The sequence below is a fragment of the Anas platyrhynchos genome, chromosome 2, assembly GCF_047663525.1.
Source record: "Anas platyrhynchos isolate ZD024472 breed Pekin duck chromosome 2, IASCAAS_PekinDuck_T2T, whole genome shotgun sequence".
In the NCBI taxonomy this organism is placed as follows: domain Eukaryota; kingdom Metazoa; phylum Chordata; class Aves; order Anseriformes; family Anatidae; genus Anas; species Anas platyrhynchos.
The window spans coordinates 121,537,323-121,554,266 of NC_092588.1; positions in this window are offsets into that span (position 1 = coordinate 121,537,323).

Below are 16,944 nucleotides of genomic sequence, written 5' to 3' on the forward strand. Positions count from 1 at the left end.
GCTCACTGACTTCCTTTACATTGCCTTATATTTTAAATTGATCTTCCTGCCCTGGCTTCCTGTGAATGGTCCACAGTTCAGGACTACGGTTATGTAGGACTCTAGTGTTGTCAGATCATAAATTAAAATGTTCTGGAAGTTTGTGTGTATTTCTAGTGTGGGAAATACAGAGAGAGAGAGAGAGAGGCCTCAGCATCCAGTGGGAAGGCCAGTGACTTGTGTTTGCAATGATGAAACAAGATGTAATAGACTGAACTTATGTACAAGTACAGCTGTGATCAGATATTTCATTATTGATATACAGTGGAACAAGTTTCAATACAAATTACCAAATAAATAAATAAATGAAAATCTGCCATTTAGATTTTCTGGTATGGTGGAGCTTCCCTGAAGACAGAAATAAAGAAGTTCAAACTTAAGTTGTCATCCCATAGGAGACTTAACTTTGATTGGGTGACTGCCTACTCTATTTTCTTATTTTTAATTGTGGTGGGGAAATATGCAGCAACACTTCTTCTTACTAGAGAAGTCCATCCTTACCAAAAAACGAAATGCATTTAGAGTAAAGAAGGGAAAGCAAAAAGCAAACAAACATAAAAACAAAATCAAAACACTACAAAAAAATAAAAACAACGTAAACAGTTAAATGAGAACTCTGAGACCGCTCTTCCCTTCTCCATCCATAACTGAACACTATGTAACTTCTGTGTGATGCCATTTTTCTCATTTATTCTGCTGAAAATCTGTATTTTACCACAATCTCAAGACTATCTCCTCCTCCCCAACTGCAGATCAACACTACTACTCTAACAAAGATGCCATATAACAATTAATTGCTTTGCTTTGTATTACAGCTCATCAACTTGTTGGGAGCTAGGAAAAATGAAATAATGGGGGTCACTTCTGGAAAAAATGAGTTTATTTTCATGCCAGCTGCAGAAAATGAGCAAGGCTGGCTTTATGCCAGTTAAAGGGATGCTGTAAGAGGTTTCCTTCTGTTTGCCTGCAGCAAAAATGCTTATCTAAATAATAACCCATGCACATACATACATGCCTCTACATGTATGCAATCTAAATAACTTCTTATTTGATAAAATAGGATAAATTTTGCACCTCCTGCTCTTCTTTTGCCCTTACTTTCCCTCCATTACTTTTTTATGTTATGTCTCACTCTTTTTTTTTTTTTTTTTTAATGGTTTACTGGTAAGGATTTTAGAGCTACATGACCTGGAAACTAAATATTACTGAACTAGTTTAGAGTTTACTTAGAGTTTTTAGCCTCTTGGAATCAAGGTTTATTACCTGCTTTATCTATTTGTGAAACATTAAGTGATTAAAAGTTTGATACAAATGGAAGGAGCAGCATACCTATTTTCAAGCACTCAGCACCTATGTGGTGGTGTTTTGACTAATGTGGCTTAAATCCCAAGAAAGCTGAGCTCTATAGTCTTAGCAGATTACTTAATAGCAGTATATGAGAAGGCACTGCCATAAATCAGTTTGGAAGTAAATGACAACTGGACTCATCATTGAGGAGAGAGTATACTCTCCACTTTCTAGCAACAATACTCTCTTGAAAATAATTTTTTCATTATGAAACAAATATCAGTGCAACACTTACTTAGACCCTGCATATGGTAATGTCCTAAGCTTCCAGAATTATGCCAAATATAAAATATCTGTTTTGTGTTGTAATTTTATGAAATTAAGAAAAGAAATTATGATGAAGAGAAGAGAAGAGAAGAGGAAGAGAAGAGAAGAGAAGAGGAAGAGAAGAGAAGAGAAGAGAAGAGAAGAGAAGAGAAGAGAAGAGAAGAGAAGAGAAGAGAAGAGAAGAGAAGAGAAGAGAAGAGAAGAGAAGAGAAGAGAAGAGAAGAGAAGAGAAGAGAAGAGAAGAGAAGAGAAGAGAAGAGAAGAGAAGAGAAGAGAAGAGAAGAGAAGAGAAGAGAAGAGAAGAGAAGAGAAGAGAAGAGAAGAGAAGAGAAGAGAAAACCTTCATAATAATGAAATGCAAGAGCCTTAGTAGCAAATAAAAAAATAGTGAGGGCAACTGATAAATAAATGAAACAAGGTGTAAAAAAGTATTAATGTTTTCATTATTTCGTACTATTTCTATTCTGTTGCAACTGATTTCCATAGTAATATAGTTAGCTCAAAATCTGTCTTTGCATATAAGGTCTCCATAGAAAAAACAAATGTGAAAATGGTAATATTTTCAACACTTCTTTTCTTTAATAAAACTAACATTTTCAAATCTGCTTTTATTAAAACACAATAAATACCATCAATTTTTGACACGAAATCTCATTACACACTGTAAATATTTATCACGTTGCAGAAAGAAGATTATACATTACTTCTATTCATTCAATTCAAATATGAGTAAGAATGAATTCATGTTTTATTTTCCTTCATCTATTTAAAAAGGCCCAGTTGCTAGAAGAAAATGAAAGTACTTTTGTTGCTGCCTAACAGATAGGCATAGAGAAATATCTCAGAGGTAAGTGCTCTGACACACTGTTCTTGACCCTGCAATTACTCCCTGCAAATGCCATTTATGATTTTCACAAAGTCTCACTGATTTCAAAAGGAGTCAGTCCACGAAGATCTCGTGACAGACAAAGATACTAACCTTTCAGTTTCTGGAATTTAACTTCAAACATGGACTGAGGTTACAAGAGAAAAAGAAAACCTGATGATTTTATTCTCCTTTTACCTTTGTAGCAGAATCACTATTATATTAACTGGTAGAGTTCAGAGCACAGAAAGCATTCTGTTCAAGAAGCTCAAAACTGAAATAGCAGTAGTTTAACAAAGAAGGACAAAATGAATAGACATAAAAATTATGGAACAGTATGTTATTCCTGTCTGTACTAACCAACACTAGAATTTTTTTACTATTATTTCCATGAAATCTAACCACTAATATTTTAATTCAAAGCTTTAGTTTTTCAAATTCATGTTAATAGCATGTTTTCTGAGAAATCCATTCTTGCAGGTTGTTGCTCTTTGAGTTTATGGTTTCATGTAGATCACAATATAGACCATATCCTGTTGCAGTCTCTGAAAGATTCTACAAGTATCATAATTTAGTTGCACATGTCCCACTAGTGTCACTCAAATCCTTTGAAGAATGTTTTTGCTAACCTACATACATTTAAGAACAGAGCAAGTGAGCTTCCTCTCCCTTTTTGGGAGCACAGTCTTTGCAGAATGAAATACTGTAATTGTATACACAAAGCACTTGAAACTTCGCACAAACAGAAATTCTGAAAAAAATATAAAAATAAAAATCAACCATTCTGATAATAAACAATCAATAAAATATATATGCAATTGAGGACCTTTTCTCCACATGGAAGTTTGATAACAAGATGTCTACAATCAAAAGACATCTGTAAAAAAAAATATAATTCTGAATAAAGTCTTGAAATAGCACAAAGCAGTACTAAGTAAAATATATTTACTTAAGAATCATGTGAGAATCAAAAAGTAATATGTATGAATTCAATCAGAAAGATAAGAAAACCTTTTAGCCCATGACTTAATGAAGATTATGAAAATTAAATTTCTCCAATGATATGATGCAGTCCTTTAATATGGTCTCTCTCTTTACCTTTAATATGGTAAAGAGAGTAAAGAACTTTTTTCAGTCATGAACATCATTCTCTGGTTGACTATGTAGTTTCATAAATTTGTCAAGATCCATCTCTAGTTTTTATTTATTTATTCCTTTCTGTTACAGAATGTTACACTTTAGAAGACATACAAACACAAGAGTTTTTCTTTTCTTTCAAGAATAAGTTGCAATGAGAAAAGGCAGAGCAGAGGATAATTTAAAACTTAATGGAGTGAGGATCTTGAGGTCTCTTCCAACATAGAAAATTCTGTGATTCTGTGACTTCCAAACCCCACTTTCAGACTAATGAGAAAGTGAAAAAAATTAATCATATTTTCACCTCCATTGTCCTTTATCCTACTAGTTTTAGTGCCAGCCATACAAAATATTACTATACTTTCCTAGACCACCAAAATCAAGAAATTGTGTTTTGTTCTGTTTTGTTTTGTCTTTGCCAGAACAGGAAAAAATGTTAAAAACTATGTGTGAGCAATCTAAATTCATGTTTTATCTACACTAAAGTTTCCTTAAATAATTTTCCTTCTGCAGTTCTGTCATTGATCCACCAAAATATGCATGGTTATGTTATTTCTGTGACATTTAATGTCTTCAATAAAGTCTTGAATACAGCATATGAAATGAAGATTTTTGCAATTTGCCTATTAAAGAGTAAGAACTCTGAAAAAAAAAAAAAAAAAAAAGAAGTCTTTGAAATATAACCTAAAATATGTAAATTCAATAAATTTTTTGTCTGAGCTGACAAAATTTGAGCTGAGTGTCTGTTTGAAATAGTGAACTTTCATGGAACCATGACTTCCATTTCCAAGCAAACTTCATCAATTCAGAAGTATATAAAAATTAATTAAAAATACAAACACACACACACACAAGTAAGACTATTAGAAACTTCCAATGGCTAAAAAAAAGAAAAAAAAAAAAGATTTATATTTATGCATAGATGGGTGAGTTTTAATTTTATCTGAACAAGTCTGTCCATCCCTAGTTCTTACAAACTCAGAGAAAATCTACCTTCATTATTCATATACCTAAACAACTATGTTAACAAGTACTTCTAATTGCCATATGGAACTAGATCTCTGAGAGAGATATTTATATGAAACAGAAACTGTAGAAAAGGATATTCTCTCCTTTATTAATCTGATGCCAACATTTTGCTAATTAAACCACCACATGTCTCATGTCACTTCCTACGTAGGTCACTGGAAGAAGAGATACATTTGGGCAACCTTAAGGATGAATCCCAGGGGAGCATCCCACAAACGCATGGTATTTAAGCTTGCAAGTTTATTAAACAAATCACAGAATATATTCCAGTCTAAATCACAGACGTGGCATGACACAATTAGAAGATGTATTGATTCTTTGGGCTACAGATCTCACAGCTTGCACTGGGGGCTCTACACCCACCAGAACCAACAGATTTGCTTCATCACAACTAATCTTTCTAAACTAGCGCAGGGAAGTTTATAAAGTTGAAACTGCCTGACTTCAGCTTTGCTTCCTTTCAACTTTGCTTCTATTTTAACCTAACTATAAACTGAACACATTTTGTATTAGTCCCATGTGTCACCACCCTGAATTATTGGCACCCAGCCTGCAATAGCAGAATCACTGTATGAAGCAGAGGAGAAAAATGGAATAAACAATCTTTTCTTTAGACTAGCTACCATCTGCCTGCATTAGAAGTTCTTACCTCTCTAGTAGTCTTTTTTTTCTTGTTGAGCAAGTAATGAGAATAATAGTTAGGATCTGGCCATAGATACAATGTTATAGAGAAGGTTAGCTTCATCCTTTATTTGTATTTCCAGTAAAAGATATTTGTTTATGAATGAATTATAGGTTTCTCAGAACTCAGATAGGTATGAAATGGTTCTTCCAATAGTTTCGTAGAGTTGAGTATTTTATGTCAAATGTATAGATGTTTCTTTTGAAAGTCTAATTTATTTTTTTTTTACTTTATGGAATGTAAATGTTTCAGTGTTTGCGCAAAGAGAAAATTTATCTTTATTTGAGACAACATGCCAAAATCTGTATGTAATAGAATGAAATAGATTCCTTAGGTTCTCCTTTCAATCACAATGAAGAGATGCTGCTCTGGATGAAGCAAGTACTTGTGAGTGTGCTTAACTTCCAGAATACAAGCAATTCCATTGCTTTCTTTTTCTTCCAAAATCAGGAGCATGCTTGAGTTCTTCAATAAACTATATCTCAACAAAGAACTTAGTGTGATCCCACAAAGTCATAAAAAATTGAAATTCTCAAAGACAGGAGAAGGATAGAAGACAATAAGCTTTATCACACTTTAATTTGATCTTTAGTTTGCTTGAATTGCTCTCTGAAATAATTTTTAAACCAGAGTTCTTTTATTGTTGTTGTTTTGGTTGGTTCGTTGTTTGTTTGTTGTGGTGGTGGTTTGGGGGGAATTTTTGTGTGTGTTTTTGTTGTTTTAAGAAATATAGTACATCTGCAACTGAGCAGATGTGTTTAGTTACTAACTAAACTTTGCTTTTGTAAAACTAACTTCATTTTTGTAAAACTAACTAAACATTGTTTTTGAAAAACAAAATCTGTGAACTGTCTGGAAGGAGGGCCTTAAAGGATTTTTTTAATCTTTTTTTTTTTTTCTGAATATTTTTCTTTTTTGATAGTGCCAATATTCTGAAAATGTGAAGTGACCATCTTCTTAAAATTCATTTGAGCTTTTCCCTTTCAAACTGTTCAATTTATGCAACAAATATCTTGCTTTCTCCTGGGAAGGTTTTCCTTTTTAGATGTCAAATTACATGTGAAGGGCTAATTTCCATCTGGAGACCTAATCAGTGAGGATCTTTCTTCACAACCTTGGGAGGGAAATGTTTTTCTCTTGCATAACTTTTTTTTTTTTTTTTTTTTTTTTTTACATTGGAGCCTGCCTTTACAGCTGTAAGAAATTGGTCCATGCTGCACTCATTCTAGTTCAACTTTAAAGCAAATCTGCAAGTTGTTTGTTCATGTTCCTGGTATATTTGAGAATTCCCTCAGGGCTTTTCTGAGTTTTCACAACACATTTTTATGTGGGAAAATTATCAGCCAATTTTTTTATGGTATATGGTATATATGGTTAAACCACTTTTGTCACAAAACATTAGTTGAGCCATATGGCAGGAGTCATGTAGTATTTCTTCTCTGCCCTCTAATACTTATGACAACATAAGTATCAGCTGAAATTAAAAAAAAATAATAATAAAAAAGTGGTTCATCATGAAATAGAAGCTGTCTTTTAGTGAACTTCTCTATTTTGAACTTGTATAAAGCACAAAACATAACTTGTTTTATTCCCTATACTTAGCCAATTGCATGGTATTATTTGTTGTTAACATGCACATTCCCTTCCCTTCCCTTCCCTTCCCTTCCCTTCCCTTCCCTTCCCTTCCCTTCCCTTCCCTTCCCTGCCCTGCCCTGCCCTGCCCTGCCCTGCCCTTCCCTTCCCTGCCCTGCCCTGCCCTGCCCTGCCCTGCCCTGCCCTGCCCTGCCCTTTCTTGCTCTGCCCTGCCCTGCTCTGCCCTTTTTTTTACTGACATCTCTTTCACTCAATCTGCAGTACAGGCTACTCAGCCTCACCACCTTCTTTTTTCCATTTTTTTTTTTTTTATTTCTGGAAAAGAAATACCCACTTTGATTCCCTGCTGTACAATCAAAGTAAGCAAAATTAATTCACAGTAAATTCTCTTTCTAGTACCCCAATAACACGAATTCACTATATTCAGGAATAAACAAACCATCTTCGAGAGTTTAAATACTTGTCATAATATTAATTAATTATTAAAATATAATTAATAAATTAATATTAATTTCTATCATGCTTTCAAACTATGCCTCATAATGTTTGAAAGTTGTAGTTTTTAACAACTAAACTATATTGTCTGTGCAACTGCTATGCTGAATAATAAGAAAGAAAGAAAGAAACCAGGAAAGAAAGAAACCAAGAAATAAAGAAACCAAGAAATTTGATTCAGCTGATTGTTTTCACTCAGAGAATAATGTACCAATTTGCATTTTTTTACTTGTGGCACACATTTATATTTCCTATTAATGTTCTGCAAGTTATGCCTTTCAAATTCTAACTTCTACCTCTGGCATTTCAAATTAATACATGTGAGAGAAAAAACTGTATGGTGGCTTTTCTTAGCTTCTTTCAGTACAGTATTCACATATTCATGTCAAAAAATTACAAATATATAGATATATATTTCACATTGATATTATGAAAACAGAAATTTTTGAGGTAATATTATAACAGCCACATTTTATGACATTGATTAATTTTTTCCTGTTTAAGTCTTTGACTTACTTGGAAAATATCTTAAATGAGGAAATAAACAATCAAAAGATTTACTGTAATACGGTTTCCAGCTTTGGGCTTCTAAAACTTGGTAATCAAAAAATGACCTTATTTTTGAATAGAGGGGGCAATTGAAAATCATCGAACAGACCTACCCCCTAATGATTTTTTTCTCAGACATAATTATAATGATTAGCATTATAAAGTGCTAATTATCTTTGGACACAGAGGACTTACACATCAGAGAGAGAGGTCCACATTAAGTAAAGAGGATTTTGTATTTTTTTTTTTTTTCTGTAGCCATTTTTTTTACAAAGAGGTAGAAGGACACATCAGACCTCCTTTCCAAATGTTCACATTTTGTTATTACTAGATGACTGTGTCCAATAAAGAAACAGATTTATTCTAAAAACAGTGTGAATTGGTCCAGCAATCCACATCTAGTCTGTAGATCTGAACTAACTCAAGCTTATCTTCTCATTTTATTGGACCTCCACATTTTCCTGAAAAGACCTTGGATTCATGGCAAAGGGTTACTTCAGTCCTACTCAGCCCTAAAGGAATTGGATTAATTTTTGTAGAGAACAGTATCATTTTCTCAGAGGTTCTTCTTTACTGACATAGCAGAAGAAAGGTTTCAGTCCCCTTAAAAAATACCAGACTGACATTTCTAAAAGGAACTGTATTGCCAACTGCATATGTTTGAAAATTGGGAATGAGAACATCATAGGCATGACATAACATATAAAAGATTGGGAGTTATTTTTCTTTACTTCCTGTACTGATACTTACATCTGTCCCTGCCTAAATAATCCTTTTCTTATGACTGCACTGCAAATCATTGCATAAAGTGTGAAGCATTTATCTCCTGCCAAAATTCTCACTCTCCTTTGCTCCAACAGGCTATAAATACTGTTCTGTCCGGATTTTCTTCTGCAGTCTTTCTGCAGCAAGTACTGCTATTTCATTCAGGTGCTATGCCCAGTTCTTCATCTATCTTCCCCAGACGTCTTTCCAGTGCCTGAAGAGAGACTTTGAGATATACTTTGGTCTCCTTCATCCTCTCTCAGAGTTATGAGCCTCACAAGCATCACACTAGAAGGTGATATTCATATATGCGTATTTCCTACACATACCTCAGTGTCTCACTTAATCATCACAAACTTATTTAAAATGTTATTCTTGTTATATATACATCTGAGCTGTCTCTACTGATGATTTTCTGCATGACATAAGTGCAGAATATGCTTTCTTTAAACATAAGCAGGTTACACATTCCAAAGAAATTGGCAACTGCTCATAGCATGTGCAGTACTGATAGTTTTGGATATTCAAGGCAGTAAACAGAGTGACTGTAAGAGTTTGCTCTTGAGAAATGTCTTCTGCTTCTGTTAGAGAACACCTGCTCTCTTCTTCACATAGTATTAGGTAGACTACCAGAAAGGAGTTAACCATCTTATAGATGGGATGATATGAAACCACTCTTTAAACGTTAGCTGAAATGTAATCCAACAGAATTCCTCTGAAAGTTTTGGCTATATTCCTTCTGAAAAGAATTCTTTTTCTTCTGACTGTTACATTTTTTTATCTGGGTCTGAGACACTGAGCTCAAATTTTCTTTGAACATTAATATACATGCCTGGACCCATATGAGGACATCTGTCTGTGATGCTCTGGCTTTTCTTCCATCTCTTTTTTGTATTTTATTTTATTGTTTTGTATTACAAGTCATTGGTTAACTATGACCACTTCTGAGGGTTAAGATGATGAGAAGTCTAATTAAGTGTAATTTTTCATACTTTTACACAATAAATCTGGCAGAATAGTTTTAAATCTTGATTTCAGTAAGGTTTTTTACACCATTTTGCACAGCATTCTCCTGAAGAAACTGGCTTGGACTGGCATACACTTTGTTGTGTTAAAAACTAGCTGGCTAGCCAACCCAAAGAGTTGTGGTGAATGGAGTTAAATTCAATGGAGTCTGGTCACTAGTGGAGCCCCCCCAGGGCTCAGTACTAGGGCCAGTTCTCTTTAATGTCTTTATCGATGATGTGGATGAGGGGATCTAGTGCACCCTCAGTAAATTTGCAGATGACACCAAGTCAGGTGCATGTGTTGATCTGCTCAAGTGTAGAAAGGCTCTGCAGGACGATCTGGATAGGCTGGACCAATAGGCTGAGGTCAACTGTATGAAGTTCAACAAGGCCAAGTGCTGGGTCCTACACTTGGGGTACAACAACCCCGAAGAGCGCTACAGGCTGGGAGATGAGTGGTTAGAAAGTTGCCTGGCAGAGAAGGACCTGGGAGTGATGGTTGATAGTGGGCTGAATATGAGCCAGCAGTGTGCTCAGGTGGCCAAGAAGGCCAACGGCATCCTGGCTTGCATAAGAAGCAGTGTGGCCAGCAGGGCTAGGGAGGTGATCATCCCCCTGTACTCAGCTGTGGTGAGGCTGCACCTCGAGTACTGTGTTCAGTTTTGGGCTCCTCACTACAAGAAGGACATCGAGGTGCTTGAGCAAGTCCAGAGAAGGGCAACAAAGCTGGTGAGGGGTCTGGAGAACAAGTCTTACGAGGAGTGGCTGAGGGAGCTGAGGTTGTTCAGCCTGGAGAAGAGGAGGCTCAGCGGTGACCTTATTACTCTATAAGTATGTTAAAGGAGGCTGTAGCAAGGTGGGGGTTGGTCTGTTCTCCCACGTTCCTGGTGATAGAATGAGGGAGAATGGACTAAAGTTGTGCAAAGGGAGGTTTAGGTTGGATATTAGGAAAAACTTCTTTACTGAAAGTGTTGTTAGGCATTGGAATTGGCTGCCCAGGGAAGTGGTTGAGTCATCATCCCTGGAGGTTTTTAAAAGACATTTAGATGTAGAGCTTAGTGATATGGTTTAGTGGAGGACTTGTTAATGTTAGGTCAGAGGTTGAATCCTTGACCTCTCGGACCTCCAAGATTATCTTGGAGGTCTCTTCCAACCTAGATGATTCTGTGATTCTGATTCTGTGAAATGTTGTCTTATAGCTTTCTGCCTGCATTACCATTGGATTTTCACTCAATCAGCTGTATTGATAATTTAAAATCACTGGCAGTATTACTGCTCTTAATTGAATAAGTACTTTTGGAATACATATTTGTACCTTTGCATTTAGAATTTTGTTTTGTTAATAGCTACATTTTTTTCTAATAGAGAATTTCCCCCTGATTCTTCCGTGTGAGAACCAGCTTTGGAGAAAATAAATGGACAGTGAACAGAGTATGACCAAACTATTTTTTTTTTTTTAGAAAGGTCTGTGGAATCTCTTCTTAAAATGTATTGTAGTATGCTCAGATTTTCTTTAGCATATGCATAAACTTTTAAGTTCCTTATTTGGAGTGGCTGCTGAGTTTGCAAAGAAACTTCAGAGACTTGGTGTACTTATTACACTTTGTATGAAGGCTGAACATCACCCAGGAAAACAAAAAAGGCATCTGCTAATACATAGGACTTCCTTTCTTCATATTTGATTTTTTTTTTCTTCCTTAACGCATTGCTTTTATATTGTTGGTAAGGTTTCTTCATTTTAATAAAAATATATAAGTACAAATTTAGGGATAAGAGAGAATTAAAATAATATGATATGAACAGAATACATCATACCAAGCATCTCAAACTGCATACATTCACAGGAGTAATGAAAATTAAATATAACGTCATCATCTCCATCCCATATGAACAATCAAGGGAGTCAAAAATCTAGCTAAACCAGCAAGAGTAAATAGTTTAGTGATGAAAAATTGATATAAAAAGTTCACTGAAAATATAAATATCCTCTGGGCTGTCAAAAGCAATTGGTTCAGCTCAATCTGTTAAATCTACTTTTAATGATAATGGCAACAACTTTTCCTTTTTATTACACTTTACATAAATTTATGAGCTTTATCACTTCAAACCAAATAGAATATATTTGTCTCTGCATCAGGGCTTAAAGTTACCACATGTCTTGGAAACTTACCTAGAAATACAAGAATATAATGGTTATTCTAACCCAGTTCTGTTAGGTTGGAATTAAACTTAGGTTAAGATATAATACAACTGCCCCCCCCCCCACACTTCCCAAAATAGTTCAAAGTACTCATTCATCAAAGTTTCTAAGTATGGAAAAAATGTTTAAAACTGTGCTTTCTTTTTCATTAAGGTCTTTTATACTACGTTATATGTTTATATACATCATATATTTATTCACCAGGTTCCCTGTGAATAGACTTGGACTGTGTCAGTTCAATACTATAAGTAGTCTGACTTTTGAGGCCTCTCCAGTAGATGCTGGGAGATTATTTGTAGCTATTATTTTCTAAATATCTGACATTTTCCTCCAAGAAAATTACTGAAATCAATGGTATGTCAAAAGTGGAGATCTATTCATCCACAACCGTATATAATAATACTAGGAATGCTTCATAAAAACTGAGAAAAAAAAAAAAAACAAATAAAAATATTGGTGAATGTCACATACCAATAGCAAGCCAATGTTATTTAATTATTAAATGTGTTACTAAAAACTATTTCACATAATTTTTACCAGTTGTCATTTATCTTTCAAAAATGACATTTTGTCAGGACTTGAATTAAAATCTGACCCTTTCCATGAGGTCTTTGATTATCACACCAATATGTTGTAGTGAGCATCATTTACATCTAGCACTGCAGACAATTCTGTGCACATTGCATCATGTCCCGATTGAAAATTTAACCTAAATTTCTTTTTGACCTTTGACTTTCCAAGCTGTACAGACTGATGTTTCAAAAGGGTTATTGTTTTGCTCTTCATAACATTTGCACTCAAAAAGCAAGATCACTTATGATCATAAGAAATAAGAGTACACTTCCCTATTACATTTGTGTTACTATTTCCAAAAATTGCAGTTGTATCATACAGGTTCATCTGCATTATATTTCACAGCATTCTAGTTTATGAAAAACAGTTTACCTAACATTTTTCTGCTTCTTTCCAACTGTACTTAATTACAAACCTACCTTGCAGTACTATGCAAAATTCATTATCTATATTAATTTTTTACAATTTCTTAATTTTTACCAGTCAGTAGGTTTTCCTTGGCTTATTCTGTTTTAATCTGGATATCTGTTTTGTAACCAAGGAAAGCCTTTCAATCAACTACATACTATTCATCTTCTCTCTGAATAGACTTCTGACTTTCTTTTTTAATCAGGATACTTACAGCTAATTCCCACTCTTGAGATGGGAATCTCTTTTTCTTAGTTCCTAACTGTAAAATCTTTGCTCTGTCTAGAGATCTCTAACATTACTTATGATTGTGCAAGGTCTTTTTTATTCTTTTGTTTTAATTGTTATGAGTTATGAACTTCATCTTCAAAATGATTTGTTGAAAAGTCCCTATTAAATATATATAATTCCTTAAAAAGATCTAGTTCTGACACAACCTATAAGGACAGATACATTGCAAGGACATCGATGGTAGTCCAGGAAAACTGTAACAATTATTACATGAGGCTTGGTTCTGTAAGCAACATAAGAGATAGACACCTCAAATTATTTATCATTATTTAGTAATAACCATAATTGTTAAGAAATCCACAAACAAACAAACAAAACACAATGTGGAAGAACTTTCTTAAAGCACTGTTAGGGTACAAAGGCTGCTGGGGAAAAAAAACTTGAGTAAGAATCCTGGTGGTAAAGGAGGTTAAAGTTTACAGTCAAACATCTGAATTTTATATAATAATTATCTTTCCACATACTGCAATGTTGAGACTGCAGTTTCTTTTTTAATTCATCCATAAACAAACTTTAAATATACTATTGTACATTAATTTTAAACTTAGAAGAGTAAAAGAAAAAGAAAGAGAAAAACTTCAAGAGACTAGACCTTTCTCAGGCAGAAATCTGATAATAAATATATTAACAAACACATGTTATCTATGCAGAGTCCTTATAAAACATAAAACAGAAAACATCCTACAAAAAAAAAAATAAAAATTGTCATTTTTAGCTTTATATATAACACAGAAAACAGAATCAGAATCCACAGAACTTTCAGTGTGCCAAATTAAAATTATCATCTCACCATTTTCTTTAACTTCTTTTTAGTAGGATTACAAAAAGCACTGTAAAAATATTAAGGATAGGCCATTTTGAAAAAGCCCTTTTCACTATTTGTTGATGAGTAGAAGAGTAGGGAACTGGAAATTAATATCTTTTTTTTGTTTGTTTGTTTGTTTGTTTTTTCTCTGGTTCGGTTTGTTGATTTTTGTTAGTTTGTTGTTTTGCGTGTGTGTTGTTGTTGTGTTTTTTTTTGTTATTTTATTTTATTTTTTGATTGTTTGTTTGTTTTTGTTTTCCTGGAGCTGGTATTATCTTGACCGCAACTGTTTTCCTGGTGGACAGAAAATTAATTTTCTTATTATGATTCTCATATGTCCAAAGATAACCTAAAGAGTTATTTTAACACAACATGGCAAAATGCCTCAAACAGCCATATAACTTAAGAGTTACATTTGCCAATAAGGTATTTAGAAAGTGAAACCTATGTAGGAAGACCAAAAGGAATTATTTTACTAAATAGAAACCATTTTGCAATATGGTCAGACTAGCATTGTTCATGGTTCTTTTTAAGAGAATGAACTTGTTTTCTAAATATAGTTAAAAATGTACACTTACACAATAACTCATGACAAAGAGGTAACAGGTTATCATAATACAGTGGGAGTTGTATGACACAAAGAAAAGATGAGCAATACCACCTTCTAGAGTTATAGCACCTTATTGCCATTATAAAACATCTTTATTGGAAGGGAAAATGCAATATTTTGGAAGAAAGAAGAGATGAAGTACCAGGGTAAGTGAAATTGTTCACAGAGAACATTTAAATTTACAATTAAACAATTCCTTTCTATATGTTCCCTGCAGTGCTCGCAGTCCATCAGAAGACATCTGTCTGAGGGAAACCTGCCTGATATACAAGGAAATGAAGGGGTCTACTTTTTAACCTCAAAATGGAGCAAGGGTTTTAAATAAGAAAATACTTTAATGCACAAGTACTGAAATTCATGTATTCATCCCATCGCACCCATCTTGAAAGAGTTTTGTTTTACAAGTGTTTAGTCAGGGAGGGTAATTTCACTGTCTGTCATATTTCGTTTCAAATAATATGAACTACTAAATTAGACTCTAGGGCCCACACTGCTATTGACTTTAGAGGGAGGGGGATTATGCCCAAGATGCTATTCTTTTGTTTATAGAACAGGAAGCTGAAAATTCATGCCTGGCAATGTCCTTTAGATATAATGCATACTTTCATTTCTAAGCTTTTTGGTTATATTCTGACTTAAGGCAACTATACTCTTGCTCCCAGCTCCGGTAAAGCCCATGATAAAATCTGTTTTATAATGTGAACCTTAGTACAGCACATGCACACACTGGTATTCAAGATCAGCGTCAGGGAAAGGCATTCAAGTATGCTGGACTTTTAACTAGCACACCTGAAAGAATGCTACCCAGAATACTTTCAACTCTGTCAATGAGTGGTGGGATATTTTGTTTCTTCCTACTTTTTTTCTACTTATAAAACTCTGCACAACTTTTAATGATGTTTCTACTGAACAATATTATTTTTCTTTTGCATTTAACCTCTGAGTCAAGATCAAATGACAGAACACAGATTTTCTGAAAACAAATGTGATGAGACTGGTTTGGGAAAAAAAAAAAAAAAAAAAAAAAAAAAAAAAAACTAGACATAGAAGATTTCAGAGATTTCATGCTAGTAGAAAGGTATTTCTTATATTCCCCATGTACCTTCACAGATTCTTATGTTTTTTTTCTCAAATTTCAAAACAAGCTGCAAGGCAAGCCACCTCTTCCACTGATTTTTTAGTGTCCAATACCAAATCCCCTCAGAGTTCTTCTATAGCCCAGGATATACAAGTCAAAGACAGACCTAGTGTCAACACTTGCACAGGCTCTAAAGGACACTACTGAACACAGAGATCTATTTAAATGTTTAAAACAAACAGAGCAATGCTTATTATTTTAACAATGATTATATAAAATAAATGATTTAAACACAAACACACAAAAACAACAACAACAAAAATTGCAAGATTCAGAAAACACGTTAAGCTTTTATCTAGAATATTTTTTACAATGACCCCATTACTCAACTTCTGAGCTCTGTACTTTAACTTGTGGAGAGAAGCATTACTATAAGCAGTATTAATTTTGGTAGCAACAACCAGCCCTGTTTTTCCTAAAAATAATTAATGAATTACACCACCATGAAACAGCACATTCTCAACATTCATTAAAACCACTGGATCACAAAACATTTATTTCTGAAAATCATAGACCTGTGTTTGTTGTTGTTGTTTGTTCTTGTTTTGTTTTGCTTTTTTTGTTTTTTAAATCAAGATTTCAAATCTGAAAGAAATAAGGAAAATGACAAGTTTTGTTGAAAAAACAGCCTTTATTGACTAGTGCAGAAACACCTGCAGCTTGACATATATAATTTAAGCAACTTCTGTGAGAATTTATGTAGGTCACTGCTGGTTATGTAGATGTGTGTGGGAGATACTGGCCCTGATATAAATGATAAGCATATTTCTTGCAGTTTTATGCATACGTTGGTCAGCCAACCCATAAAACTGAAATAAATAAATAAATAAATAAATAACAAAACAAACATATATAGGAACAGAGTTAAAAGGGCCTGAGAAAAAGTGCAAAACCCCAGGTGCTACATATTTAGGTTACCGTGCCATCTACTTAGGTTTCTATGATCTCTCTAAGTATGGGTAAGTGGTAGGTGTGCGTAGGTTGCAGTCTTCGTAAATCACGGGTATGACTCCAAGCCTCATCAACAGACATGGTGTGAACCTGCATTCAGTACTCAGATATAGAATCTCAGAAAACAAGCACTGAATTTTCTACAAAACTCGTTACCACATATATACAGTGGGATAAATACATGTTGTACCAC